Here is an 11,915-nt window from a genome sequence, read left to right as displayed (position 1 = left end):
CTCGTCTCTTATAAGGAGTCACTTCCCAGAGAAACTTGGATCCCAGGCCTCTTGAATTAAATATAGGAAAGGAAACAGAACAACAAAAAAAGAATTCTTACCGAGAGTACTGTTTGCCATGGATTTGTAGAGAGGGAATTTCTGCCACAAAAGAGAAGAAGGAACTGCTGTCAGTCCCTGCTGTGTGCAAGACCCCTGGGAAAGTGGCATCCCTGTTTATTATTGGCATTAATCCCTGGGACAGACATGCTGGCACCCCATTTCACAGATGGTTAAGCCAAGCCTGAGAGGTGACCCCGAGGTCAGCACATGGCAAAGACCCCAGAAGGGATCCCTACCTGCTGAGGCAGCCCCAAGTTCAAGCTCTGGCAGTGGGCAGAGCTTCCCAGGAGGCTGCGTGTCTCAGGGCCAAGGTCAGTGCCACCTGTGTCCTGAGCAAGGTCAGTAACTATTGGAGCCTTCATTTCTTTTACTGTAAAGCAAGGCTCCCACCCTGGCATTCCCCAAGCCCCCAAGTGTACTGGTAGAGCCGGGGGCTGTGGGAGCTCATTCATTTGCTTTGAAAAGTCTAAAGCAAACTTTATATTTATCCCAGAAAAGGGTGGGGCAATTTACCAAACCAGAGGTAATAACTTTGCTGGAAATGTATTAATTCAGCATAGTAATGCTAATTTCAAACTGGTCAACGTTATATGTTTTTGATGAATGTATAATAGGGAAACAGTGATAACAGATGCCTTTCTTTTGGGAAATGAGTTACTTTAAGTGCAGACTTTTCTAGAGGCCAAAATCATAAAAGCGGGTTATTTTTTGTAATGGGGTTAGAAACACCAGGAGGTGATCAGATCCCGTCTCTCAACACGTTGCTAGAGAAACTGAGCTCGGGCTGGGGGGTACGTGCTCAGGTCTGCTGACCCCCTATGCCTGGGGGAGAGGAGCCAGCCTACTGTGTGGGGGCCACAGCTGGGCCACAGGGGACAGTTTCCAGCTGCTGCCCTGGGACAGGCCTGGGCACACGGCCAGCGGGAAGCAAGCTGTCCATGCAGGGCCAGCGCCCTGCGCTCAAACCCGGGCCCCACCGTTCTGACGGCGGGAGGCAGCAAGTGACTGGTCAGGTCCCCCCTCTGCAAAGTGGGCTCAGCCACCGCCTGGACAGCTGCTGCAGGGCCTGTGTCCCTGAGTCCTGGTCTGGGCCTCCTCTAGGTGAGGCTCTCAGGAGAGCCGAAGGGCAGGAGGGCGAGAGGGGGGCTGGGCCCAAGGGCCAGGCTGAGAGCACCAGAGTCCTGGCCAAGAGGCAGGGACAGGGTGAGCAGACAAAGCCAAGGCCGTGGCCCCCGGGCAGCCCCAGCCAGGCCGGAGTGCTGCCCTTTCCGCCTGCAATGGGACGTCTCTGAGGGGCAATGCTTGCTCCAGAGCCTGGGGTCCGAGGCTCACCCTGGCCACCCTGCTCCACCCACCCCCCTTTATTTTTGACAGGCATTACACAGCCCCCCAAACACCCTGCCTCCGAACACCACTTGGTGTGCTCTGCCGGGAGGCCACCTGCCTTGGTGGCCCTCCTGGAAAGACCGGGCTCCCCCCTCGCTTTGAAGAGCCGGATTGAGATCTTTTGACAGAGATTTCAAGGGTCTACACCCCAGCCCCTTGGGCAACAGCACAGGACTGTGAGCGAAAGGTCACGACCTCTTTACACTGGCCCAGGAGTGCAGGGCTCCCCGACACAGCAGTGAGGCTCAGGGGGAGTCTCCTTCCTAAGCACGCGGGCAGGGGGTCCTGGCGAGGGGACCCCGCTTTCCCAGCCTCCTCACCCCAGCCCACCCCACCCCACTGCCGCACTCATGAAAAACTAACTTGCCTTTTATTTTTTTGCACCAACCTTTTTTGTTAACTTGTTCTCTGGGGTTGAAAAGAAAGTGCGTGCTGTTTCTAAAAATTTATCCGTTCAGATTTGGCATTTTATGTAAGAGAACTCTAACCCAACTCACAGCCTCACTGCATCATCTAATTCCTGAGAAATAGGAAAAGGAGTTATCAAAATACTATTTTTAGTGGGTTCGAAGAAATGCTTCCAGAAAGAAACAAACAAAAAACTCTAGGTTAATATGAAAGGGAGACACACCGTGATGTCTGTTTTGAGGGATATTAAATGTTTTAGGGAGAGAAATTTGGGCACAGACTTAAAGTCATGTCATGCGTTTTCTGGGAATAAAATATTCTAAGACTCTGTTCCCTTCCCCAGGAAGGGGCTGGCCTACCTTCAACCCAGACCTCGAGTCCAGCTCATGGCCGCTTCTTGGAAACTTCACAGCAGCCTGAGGGCCTTTCTTTCGGTTTCAGATCTCACCTGGCCCATCTCCAGATGCCATGTTATCACCCTAAACTGGCCGCGTCCTAACACTGAAATCAGCCCCTCCGGGGCTCTGGGCAGCAGAGTGGGCGAGGCCCCCACAGGGCACAGCAGGGCCAGCCCGAAGCTTCTCCTGCTGCTCAGGTCTCTTAGCACTCGAGGGGGAGTCCCCGGTGCCCCCTCCCTGCCTCCGAGAGCCCAGCGAGGCAGGAAACGAACCCGCCCCATGGCAGGGCCCTCTGGTCCTGGACGCGGAACTGATGGGGGGCCACGGTCAGCCTTGTCCTGGACGGACAAAAGGACAGGTGTCCACAGGGAGTGTCCGCTTTCCGGGCCTCCGTCTCCTGTGCGGTGAAAGCGGCCGGCGGGAGGCCTCTGGGGGGTCAAGCCAGTCCACACAGGGCAGCAGTGGGGGCTTCTCTCATCACAAGGCCCCTCCTCGGCCCCTCCCCCCCCCCTGCCCTTTGCAAAGGGTTTGCCCCCCACCACACCTCAGTGTCCCCGAGCCCCGGCCGCCTTCTGCATGTCCTGCCGGTGATTTTCTGTTTATTGTCTGTACCTGCGGCCTCTGCCCTAGTCCCACCACAAAGCAGTGCTTGGCTTCTGGAAGGTTCCACCACTCTCTGGGCACTGTTGAAGACTTGTAACCACGAACGTTTTCTTGGTTCTGTTCCTGTGTTGTCTCTTATTTGTTGCCATAAATGTGTACTACTTATGTCCTGTTGGGAGTAATTTTAGGGCGATACATGTCTTAGATGTACAGAGGTGCTCGAGGAGGACAGACGGACTCCCAGCTGCCTGTCTGGAGGCGCTGACTGGCCAGGGCAGTTGCAGACTGGCCAGGTGCTGGTTTCCAGGCCCACAGGGCAGCTGGGGCCCAGCCACCTCTCAGGACGACTGTCCCAGAGGGAATGTGGAAACTGATAGGAGCAAGAAGACAGGGACATAAGTAAATATACCTGGAGACAGCAGAGCACTCCACAAGCACTGTCCGAGGAAGCGGCCACTGCGGGGATGCAGCAGGAAAAGCCAGCGAAGGACTCAGAATCAGGGCCGAGGATTATAACAGTGACAGTGACAATGGCCGACATTGACCAGGTGCTGCTCTAAGTGCTTTTCATTTAATCCTCACAATAGTACAACGAGGTAGGGACCAGTAGTATCCCCCCTTTTCAGGTGAAGAAACTGAACACAGAGAGGTTAAGTAATTTGTCTGAGATCGCACAGTATCAAATCAGGTTGGGTGGGGACAAGGTGGGCTGGACTGGAAAGCATGTTTCCTCACCCACTGGGCTCTCCTGCCTGTGAATGATTTGAGTGGAAGTTAGGGGGGGCAGGCACTGGGTCAAAAGCTTCCCCGCAGTTAGAGCTGGCCAGCTAGAGAACCCGTCATCTCCCAGTCCTGACTTGCTTGTCAGGGAACGTTCAGGCAGAGAGGTGCTGCCTGGGAGGGGAAAGGAGCAGAAACCCCCAGCACACGGGAGGTGGCACCGGATGACCTCGAAGGTGTTTTGTTACACAGCTCTAGGTGGCTGATACACCACCCAGCACCCTCTCTGTTAGGGGCTCACTGTTAGGGGGCCTCAGCACACCCCTCTTCCAAAATCAATGGAGAAGATGAAACCTTATGTTTCTGAGAATTAAAATATATATATATCCTTGTTATTTTACAGCTGGCATGAACTGATATATTTCAAATTGTCATATGTGCTTGTGCTGCCTTAATATTGAACGAAAAAGAAATGAAACCAGTGGTGCACACCTGGCTTGGTCCCCGGGAGGTTCCTGGACTCGCAGCTCTGAGTATCGTCATTTCATGGAGTCTGAAACAGGGGCGCCCCACTGGGTGCCAGAACTTGCTGAACTGAACGCCCTTTCTCAGTTTTGCTTTAGAGAGCATATAATCGGGTACGCCACCACAACCAGGATAGGATTTCTATAACCATGCAGCAAAGTTGGCCCGACCCCGTCCAGGTCACACTGGCTGGCCCCTCCTGCCTCTGTCGGCTTTATTACGGAGTTCCCACGTCGGCTGCACGTGAGACCTGGGGGACCCACTCACTGCCTGTCTCCGGGCTGGGAACCGGGGATGAAGAGCCATCACTGAGCGCATCTGCCCGCATTGGCCCTCAGGAGGCCCCAGTCCAGTTCAGGGCAAATGAGAGAGTCAGAAAAGAAGTGCAGCGTGCATTCCAAGGAGAAGGCAGGAGGCCATAGCCCGGGAGACTGGAAAGCGACAGGCATTTCCCATCCTGCAGCCCTGGACACTGCAGGCTGAGATGGAGGCATGAGCAGACTGCGCCCCCTGAAGCCTGCAGGGCACAACCTGTCCCCTGCCTCTTCCAGCTTCTGGGGAGCCTGGGAACTCTGGGGCTGGGAAAGCACCTCTGCTACCTCCTCGTCTTCACACGACCTCCTCTTCTCCTCCTCAGCTCTCTCGGCCTCTCTCTTATCGCATTAGGACACTTGTCATCAGATTCAAGGACCACCCAATCCAAAGTTATCTCACCTCGAGACGCTTAACTCAGTCCCAGATGCAAAGACCCTTTTTTCCAGGTGAGGCGCATTCCCAGCTTCGGGGCCACGTGTCTCCCCCAGGGCACGGTCTGTTGAACAGCTGGAGGGTGGTGGAGCTGGGAAGGATGGCTGAGGATGTGCGGGTGGCCACGGAGTCTGGCGGAGAGGGCCGCAGGACGCTCATTGGGTCCAGCGAGGGGCCCGGCGCGGGGGCCCTGGCCTCTGTACCCCTCCCGCTCCATCGCACGCTGCTTTATGGAGGGGGCAGGGGGTGTCCACCCACTGCATCCCTGTCCCCGTCCAGTCCTGTCCTTAAAGCGGCCCCCACCACCCTCAGCAGCGACCGCGATGACCGCAGAGGCAGATGTTTGCTCAGTGCTGGCTCTGTCCCGCGGACCCCCGCATGCGTCTCTCTGATCCACGCAAGCTGTGACGAAGGCAAGGCTGGGCCCATTTTACAGATGGAAAAGGAAGGCTTACAGAGCCGGGTCGGCAAGTTTTCCTGCCCACACCACTGAGCAGATCAGCAGCTTCATTTTACATTAATGCTGTTTAATATAGAAGGTTTGGGACTGAAACCCGTCACTGTCCCTTTTTCTTCAAATTCATTTTTTATAACTTTACTGAGGCATATTTTACACATCATATGATTCACCCATGTCATGTGCACAGGTCACCGTGCTTTGGGACATTTGCCAAAGTTTTCAGCCCTCACCTCAGCCAGTTTTAGGACCTTTTTATCATCCTTAGTCACAAGATCCCTTGTGCCCTTTATCCGTTAATCTCTGCTCTCCCTGCCCCCACCTGCCCACCACCCTTCTGCTTTCTGTTGCTATAGGTTTGTCTTTTCTGGTCATTTTAAATGTGTTGTAGCCTCCTTTTTGCATCTGAAATCTCAGGATCGGCTGCCTGTGGGACCGGAAGTGACGGGGCCTGTCAGGGCACAAGCAGTGCCCACAGGTGGCAAGGCCTGAATGCAGTGAGCTGTGCCATGGACTGTGGAGTAGGGGTATGGCCTCGGCATGGGGGCATGACCTTGACAGGGGTATGAACTCAGTGTGGGAGTGTGACCTTGATGTAGGGGTGTGACCTCGACATGGTGGTGTGACCTCGGCGTGGGGGTGTGACCTGGGTGTGGGGGTGTGACCTCGGTGTGCGGGTGTGGCCTGGGTGTGGGGGTGTGACCTCTGCATGGGGGTGTGAGCTGGGTGTGGGGGTGTGACCTCAGCATGGTGTTGTGACCTCGGCGTGGGGGTGTGATCTCTGCATGGTGGTGTGATCTGGGTATGGGGGTGTGACCTCGGCGTGGGGGTGTGATCTCTGCATGGGGGTGTGGCCTGGGTGTGGGGGTGTGACCTCGGCATGGGGGTGTGATCTCTGCATGGGGGTGTGAGCTGGGTGTGGGGGTGTGACCTCGGCGTGGGGGTGTGATCTCTGCATGGGGGTGTGGCCTGGGTGTGGGGGTGTGACCTCGGCATGGGGGTGTGATCTCTGCATGGGGGTGTGAGCTGGGTGTGGGGGTGTGACCTCGGCATGGGGGTGTGATCTCTGCATGGGGGTGTGAGCTGGGTGTGGGGGTGTGATCTCTGCATGGTGGTGTGACCTCGGCATGGGGGTGTGATCTCTGCATGGGGGTGTGACCTGGGTGTGGGGGTGTGATCTCTGCATGGGGGTGTGAGCTGGGTGTGGGGGTGTGACCTTGGCGTGGGGGTGTGATCTCTGCATGGGGGTGTGAGCTGGGTGTGGGGGTGTGACCTCGGCGTGAGGGTGTGATCTCTGCATGGGGGTGTGAGCTGGGTGTGGGGGTGTGACCTTGGCGTGGGGGTGTGATCTCTGCATGGGGGTGTGAGCTGGGTGTGAGGGTGTGACCTCAGCGTGAGGGTGTGACCCTGGCGTGGGGGTGTGATCTCTGCCTGAGGGTGTGACCTCAGCGTGAGGGTGTGACCTCGGCGTGGGGGTGTGATCTCTGCCTGGGGGTGTGAGCTGGGTGTGGGGGTGTGACCTCGGCGTGGGGGTGTGATCTCTGCATGGGGGTGTGACCTGGGTGTGGGGGGGTGACCTCGGCATGGTGGTGTGACCTCGGCATGGGGGTGTGACCTGGGTGTGGGGGTGTGACCTCGGCATGGGGGTGTGACCTGGGTGTGGGGGTGTGACCTTGGCATGGGGGTGTGACCTCTGCATGGGGGTGTGAGCTGGGTGTGGGGGTGTGACCTCGGCATGGGGGTGTGACCTCGGCGTGGTGGTGTGACCTCGGCGTGGGGGTGTGACCTCGGCGTGGGGGTGTGATCTCTGTCTGGGGGTGTGAGCTGGGTGTGGGGGTGTGACCTGGGTGTGGGGGTGTGACCTCGGCATGGGGGTGTGACCTGGGTGTGGGGGTGTGACCTCGGCATGGGGGTGTGAGCTGGGTGTGGTGGTGTGACCTCGGCATGGGGGTGTGACCTCTGCATGGGGGTGTGACCTCGGCATGGGGGTGTGATCTCTGCATGGGGGTGTGACCTGGGTGTGGGGGGTGACCTCAGCGTGGATGTGGTGACCCTCGCCAGCTGTCTGCCATCCTCCGTGCAGTGCTGAAGGTCAGGGCGATTTCCTGGCTTACACTTCCTGTGCTGTCACTTTGGCCTGTTCAGTCCGATAAGGCAGTGGAGCTTGAACGGTGGCCCCCAGACCCACTTGACAGGGGCCTGAGCTCTGGGAACTAGAGTCTCCCTGACCCGGCCCTGCTGGTGGAGCAGAGGCCCGGGGTGGGGGCGCCGAGGCCCTGGGGGTCCGGACGCTGCTGGAGCCAGGAAGGCCTCGCTCTGGAGTCTGGGCCCTAAAGGTGACCAGCTTATAAGTTCAGCAACCCCAGAACGGGCGTCCCAGCACCACAGGAAAAGGACCCAGAAATGTCTGCCCTTTCTCCTCCTGTACCAAGCATGGTGGTTTGTGTGCAGGCACTTCCCTCCCCTTCATGAGTTGTAAAATGCTGCCCCGGACCCCTCATCAGCCCTGCTCTGACCAGAGCCCCCAGCCAAGGCCAGCGCCTCATGTTGCCGAAGCCTGGCTTAAATGACAGGAATCGATCAGCTCACATTTTGGGGGGTAGAGACCCAAAATCAAGGGCAGGTTCTGCAGCCTGCTGGTGGTGGCTCCCGGCCCCCCACTCAGCGCTGGCCCCTGGCTCATGGCATCCCACGGCTCAGCCGCCTCCACGTTGCTCTGCTTATAGGGAGCCAGCAGCCCTGGGCGAAGTCCACCCCGACACAGCGTGGGCACCCGCCCGCGTAACCATGTCCACGTCCTGTGCACTAAACCACCCCACCCAGGGTGGGGGCGGGGACTGGGCACAGCTTGGCTGGGGGTGTGCGTCCATCCCAAACACCATCACAGCCCAGGACGGGGTGAGGATCTGAATGTTTTCGGGGCACCCCCTTCCATCCACAGCAGACCTGGGGGGGAAGCACACGGCTGAGCCTCCCCAGGGCTGGAGCTGGGGGGCGTCAAGGACAGCCCCCCCTCCAGGCCCCCAGCCCCACTCTGCAGTGACGAGCGTCAGCCTCAGCGCTGGGCCTTTATCCCCACAGTGGCGGAAGTGATGGACACGTGCGCTTGGGCCAGTGGAATGGCCTCTTCCTTTTCTTTATTGAGTGGTTCTTCTACAAAAAAAGTTTCTTAACACCAAAATGAAGTCCAGGCAGAAAATCCATCAGCTACTTCCGTAGCTGTTTCTTTCTCTGGTTTACTTTCTCTGGTTTATAATGATACTGGGAGAGCCAGTGTAAGCCAGTCTGTGCTTTTGTTTTGCTAGAGGCAGTGTGTAAATAGTTTGCATTCTAAGTTCTGTAAACAAATACCCTTTCCACACTGGTTTCTATTGTAAACTGAGACACAGGTTCCCTGAGGGAAAAGGCATCTATAGTGGCTGCAGGAAGCTTTTAGGCAAGAGAGACAGGGATGTGGGTGGGTGCCAAGTGGGGTCGGCCCTGCCAGGAGGGGGAGGGGCACTTACTGGCCTCACAGGGGAGCCAGCAGGCCAGGGCTGGTCCTCCCTGAGGCAGGATCCTATGCCCGGCTGCTGCTGGGCCACACCAGGCCACAAGGGGCCACACCAGGCCACACCAGGCCATACCAGGCCATGCCAGGCCACACTGGGCCACCTCCCCACCAAACCTCTTGCCAGGTAAAACCCCCACAGGCTAACTGGTACTCAGCCCACAGAGTCCCACTGTCTGGGCCCTGTCAGGTCTCAGAAAATAAACTTGACATACAAAACGGATTCTGAGGCCTGGGGGCCCCTTCAGTTTCTGTCCCTCGGCAGCTCCTGTGACAGGACCTGATGTGCCGGCAAGATGGACACGTGCGGCCAGACACCTGCAAGCCTGACGCCATGGTCTGCGCCTGCCTGGCCCCTCCCACGATGCCTGCACTGCATGCCACCCCATCCTCTCGGTGCGTTTTCTCCTTTAAAACCACGAGCCATTAGAAAGAGAGTTGGAGCCATTTTTCCTTTCCTCTTGCCAGCAGGTTTCACTGGCTCCTGCCTGCCTGCTCTCCCTCTGCTCTCAGTCTGTTTCTCTCTCTTTCTCAGTAAACCTATTAAGCTTTACTCACAGTCTCGTGTGGAATCCTAAATGATGCTGTGCCTAGCATAAATGGTGCCGAAACTGGGGCGCGGGTCTAAGGCTTAGCTTCCCCGCTCGTTGGGCTACAGGGGCAGCCTTCCAGCCACTCCGTTCTTCAAACTGGCACACTAACTATGGTTTCCATGTAACTGATGGCTTGAGTTTCCGGCTCAGACCACCTTAGCATGATGCCAGCTCACATCCACAGCCCTCAAATGCCTACAACCAATTCAGCCCTGGGTGAGTGATGCCTTTCAGCCTAGATCCTCCCCTGGAGAGTTTTGTGTCCTGTGGACAGCTGCCCTGTGGCGTTCGGGTCTGCTTTAACGTGGTTTCCCAGCTTGCTCCCCAAGCATTTTTTATTGGCCTGAAAAATCTAAGCACTTAGTCAAAACTCTCCAGCTTCAAGAGTGCTTTTCCCCATTGTAGCAGTCAAAAGTAACAGGGGATGCCCTGAGTGAAAGACTGCATGCGCTCTTCTGGTTCCAACAACAGACTGGGGATGCCTTCTTTGTTGTGAGTGGATCATAAACCTGGGCAGTTAGTCTTATTTAAAGCTGTCTTGGGTAGCTCCATAAGCCTGCAAGGAAGCAATAACTCATAAGCCTGCCACAAGCAAACCTCCATAAGCTTTCCCGATGGTCTTTAAAACAACACAAACGTTGCCCACAGGATGGCACTCTCCACTAGCAAATGGTCTGACAGTTCCTGCTGGCACTCTTGACACCTTCTCCCTCTGCCTCTATCGCTTTGCCTCCTTCATAAAAAAATATCCTAAGCCTCCTACCCCACTAATCACTTCTAAAGTGGTGTCATAAGTGTTTTATGTGGGTTTAATTGTTAAATAATATATTTGGCGTGTTAAATATTTAGTGCCTGTTTGTTAGCTACTGTGTTTGGTCTAACTATTAATTGGTATGTTCCTACATTTATATCAGCCAAATATTCATAACTGGTTACTAATTACAGAAATTCTTTTAAAAAGGGAACCTTTTGGCTGTATCAAAAATTAAAAGCGTTTTAGTTATAAATCTATAAAAAGGTTTTATTTCTGTGACATAATCTGGTCCTATTATGATTTAAAATTAAAAAACTACTATTATAGTTGAAGTTAAAGATGCTGTAGTTAAAATCACTTTGCAAACAGTAGAAATGGAATCAATCCTTTACTTGTCCATCTCAAAACTATTTAGTGAAATGAATCTAATAGTTTAAAATAGTTGAGGGAAAAGCATAAAAACTCTCAAAATTCCACAGCCCTTACCTAAAACTTTCAAACCCAAAAAGCCTAATATCTTTCTCTCTGTGCAACCAATTAAAAAGTTTTCCTAGATTTAAACTTGGGACAAATTCAATGAGCTCAGTATATTTCCCAGAACCTAATAGTCAATGTACTTTTAAAGTTCTTCACAATTTTAAAATATTAAAAAAACAATAAAAGGAATTGAATGATGAATTTTTGAACAAATGCAATTTTATTCTGCTTAAACGCATTCTCCTTAAATTTAAAGAAACTTACTAATAAATAAACTGATATTATAAGTACATTTTCAAAATTCCGCTTAAAGTAGCCTAACAGGTTGTATAAACTGAGCAATGTACCTAATAATTATAACACTTATATAAACTATAATAAAATTAAAAATATGCTAATACTTCAAATATTCTATTTAAAAAATCAAGTTCAATAAAATATGAATGGATTTTTTTAAAAAACTTTAAATAACTGAATTTTTAAAAATCTGACTTTGCTTACTTAGTCATTTGTTTCCTCAATATGTACAAGAATTTGAAGTTATAATAAGTTTACTAATTCCAGTCTGTCATAAATAAAAAGACATAAATCTTAGCTGCTAAGGGTTTATATTCTAGTTAAAATATACACCTATTAAGTGTATATTTTGTTATTACCATATATAAAATGGTGGTAACAAAAAAAAACTGAAAGAATTTAAAAAGGAAAGAAATAAAAAATGACCTAAGAAGACATCATAGAGATAACATATATAAAACCTTTAAATAAGAAGGCAACATTTAAACAAATAAAACTCTAAACTAGTTTTAAAAATAACTGTAACTTGATTCCATAAATGAACACATTCCTGGCATTATTTATTAGTTAAAAATGTTGTTAAGAAAAATTTGAGTTTTTTGCTAAATTTAATTAAGAGATTTAAAATATATTATAAAATAATCATTTATGTGTTCTTAATATAAAGTACATAAATGCCTGGCCATGTTCTAAACCCCAACATAAATTTCTTCTCTTCTCTATTATTATATAAATCTCTGGCTCTTCTTCCCTTCATAAATACTATTATTTAAAAAAAAAGTATACAGGTTCAAAAGCTTTATAAGTATATTATCAACTTTATTCCTGATTATATGACTATAGGTAAAATAATACAGAACACAATAAAGAGTTGAAAGAGATGAATTTTATTTGCTAT

At 52.3% G+C, this 11,915-nt stretch overlaps 1 long non-coding RNA gene across 1 annotated transcript; it reads left to right on the top strand.

Moving 5' to 3' along the window:
- The first annotated feature begins 2,844 nt into the window (after nucleotides 1–2,844).
- LOC143648714 (uncharacterized) lies at nucleotides 2,845–10,319 on the top strand. The gene is made up of 3 exons (XR_013158738.1): nucleotides 2,845–3,445; nucleotides 4,021–4,903; nucleotides 9,145–10,319. It is a non-coding gene; the product is annotated as an uncharacterized LOC143648714 (long non-coding RNA).
- The last annotated feature ends 1,596 nt before the right edge of the window (nucleotides 10,320–11,915 follow it).

Source organism: Tamandua tetradactyla, chromosome 10, assembly GCF_023851605.1.
Source record: "Tamandua tetradactyla isolate mTamTet1 chromosome 10, mTamTet1.pri, whole genome shotgun sequence".
In the NCBI taxonomy this organism is placed as follows: domain Eukaryota; kingdom Metazoa; phylum Chordata; class Mammalia; order Pilosa; family Myrmecophagidae; genus Tamandua; species Tamandua tetradactyla.
This window is presented reverse-complemented; position numbering and strand designations above follow the sequence as displayed.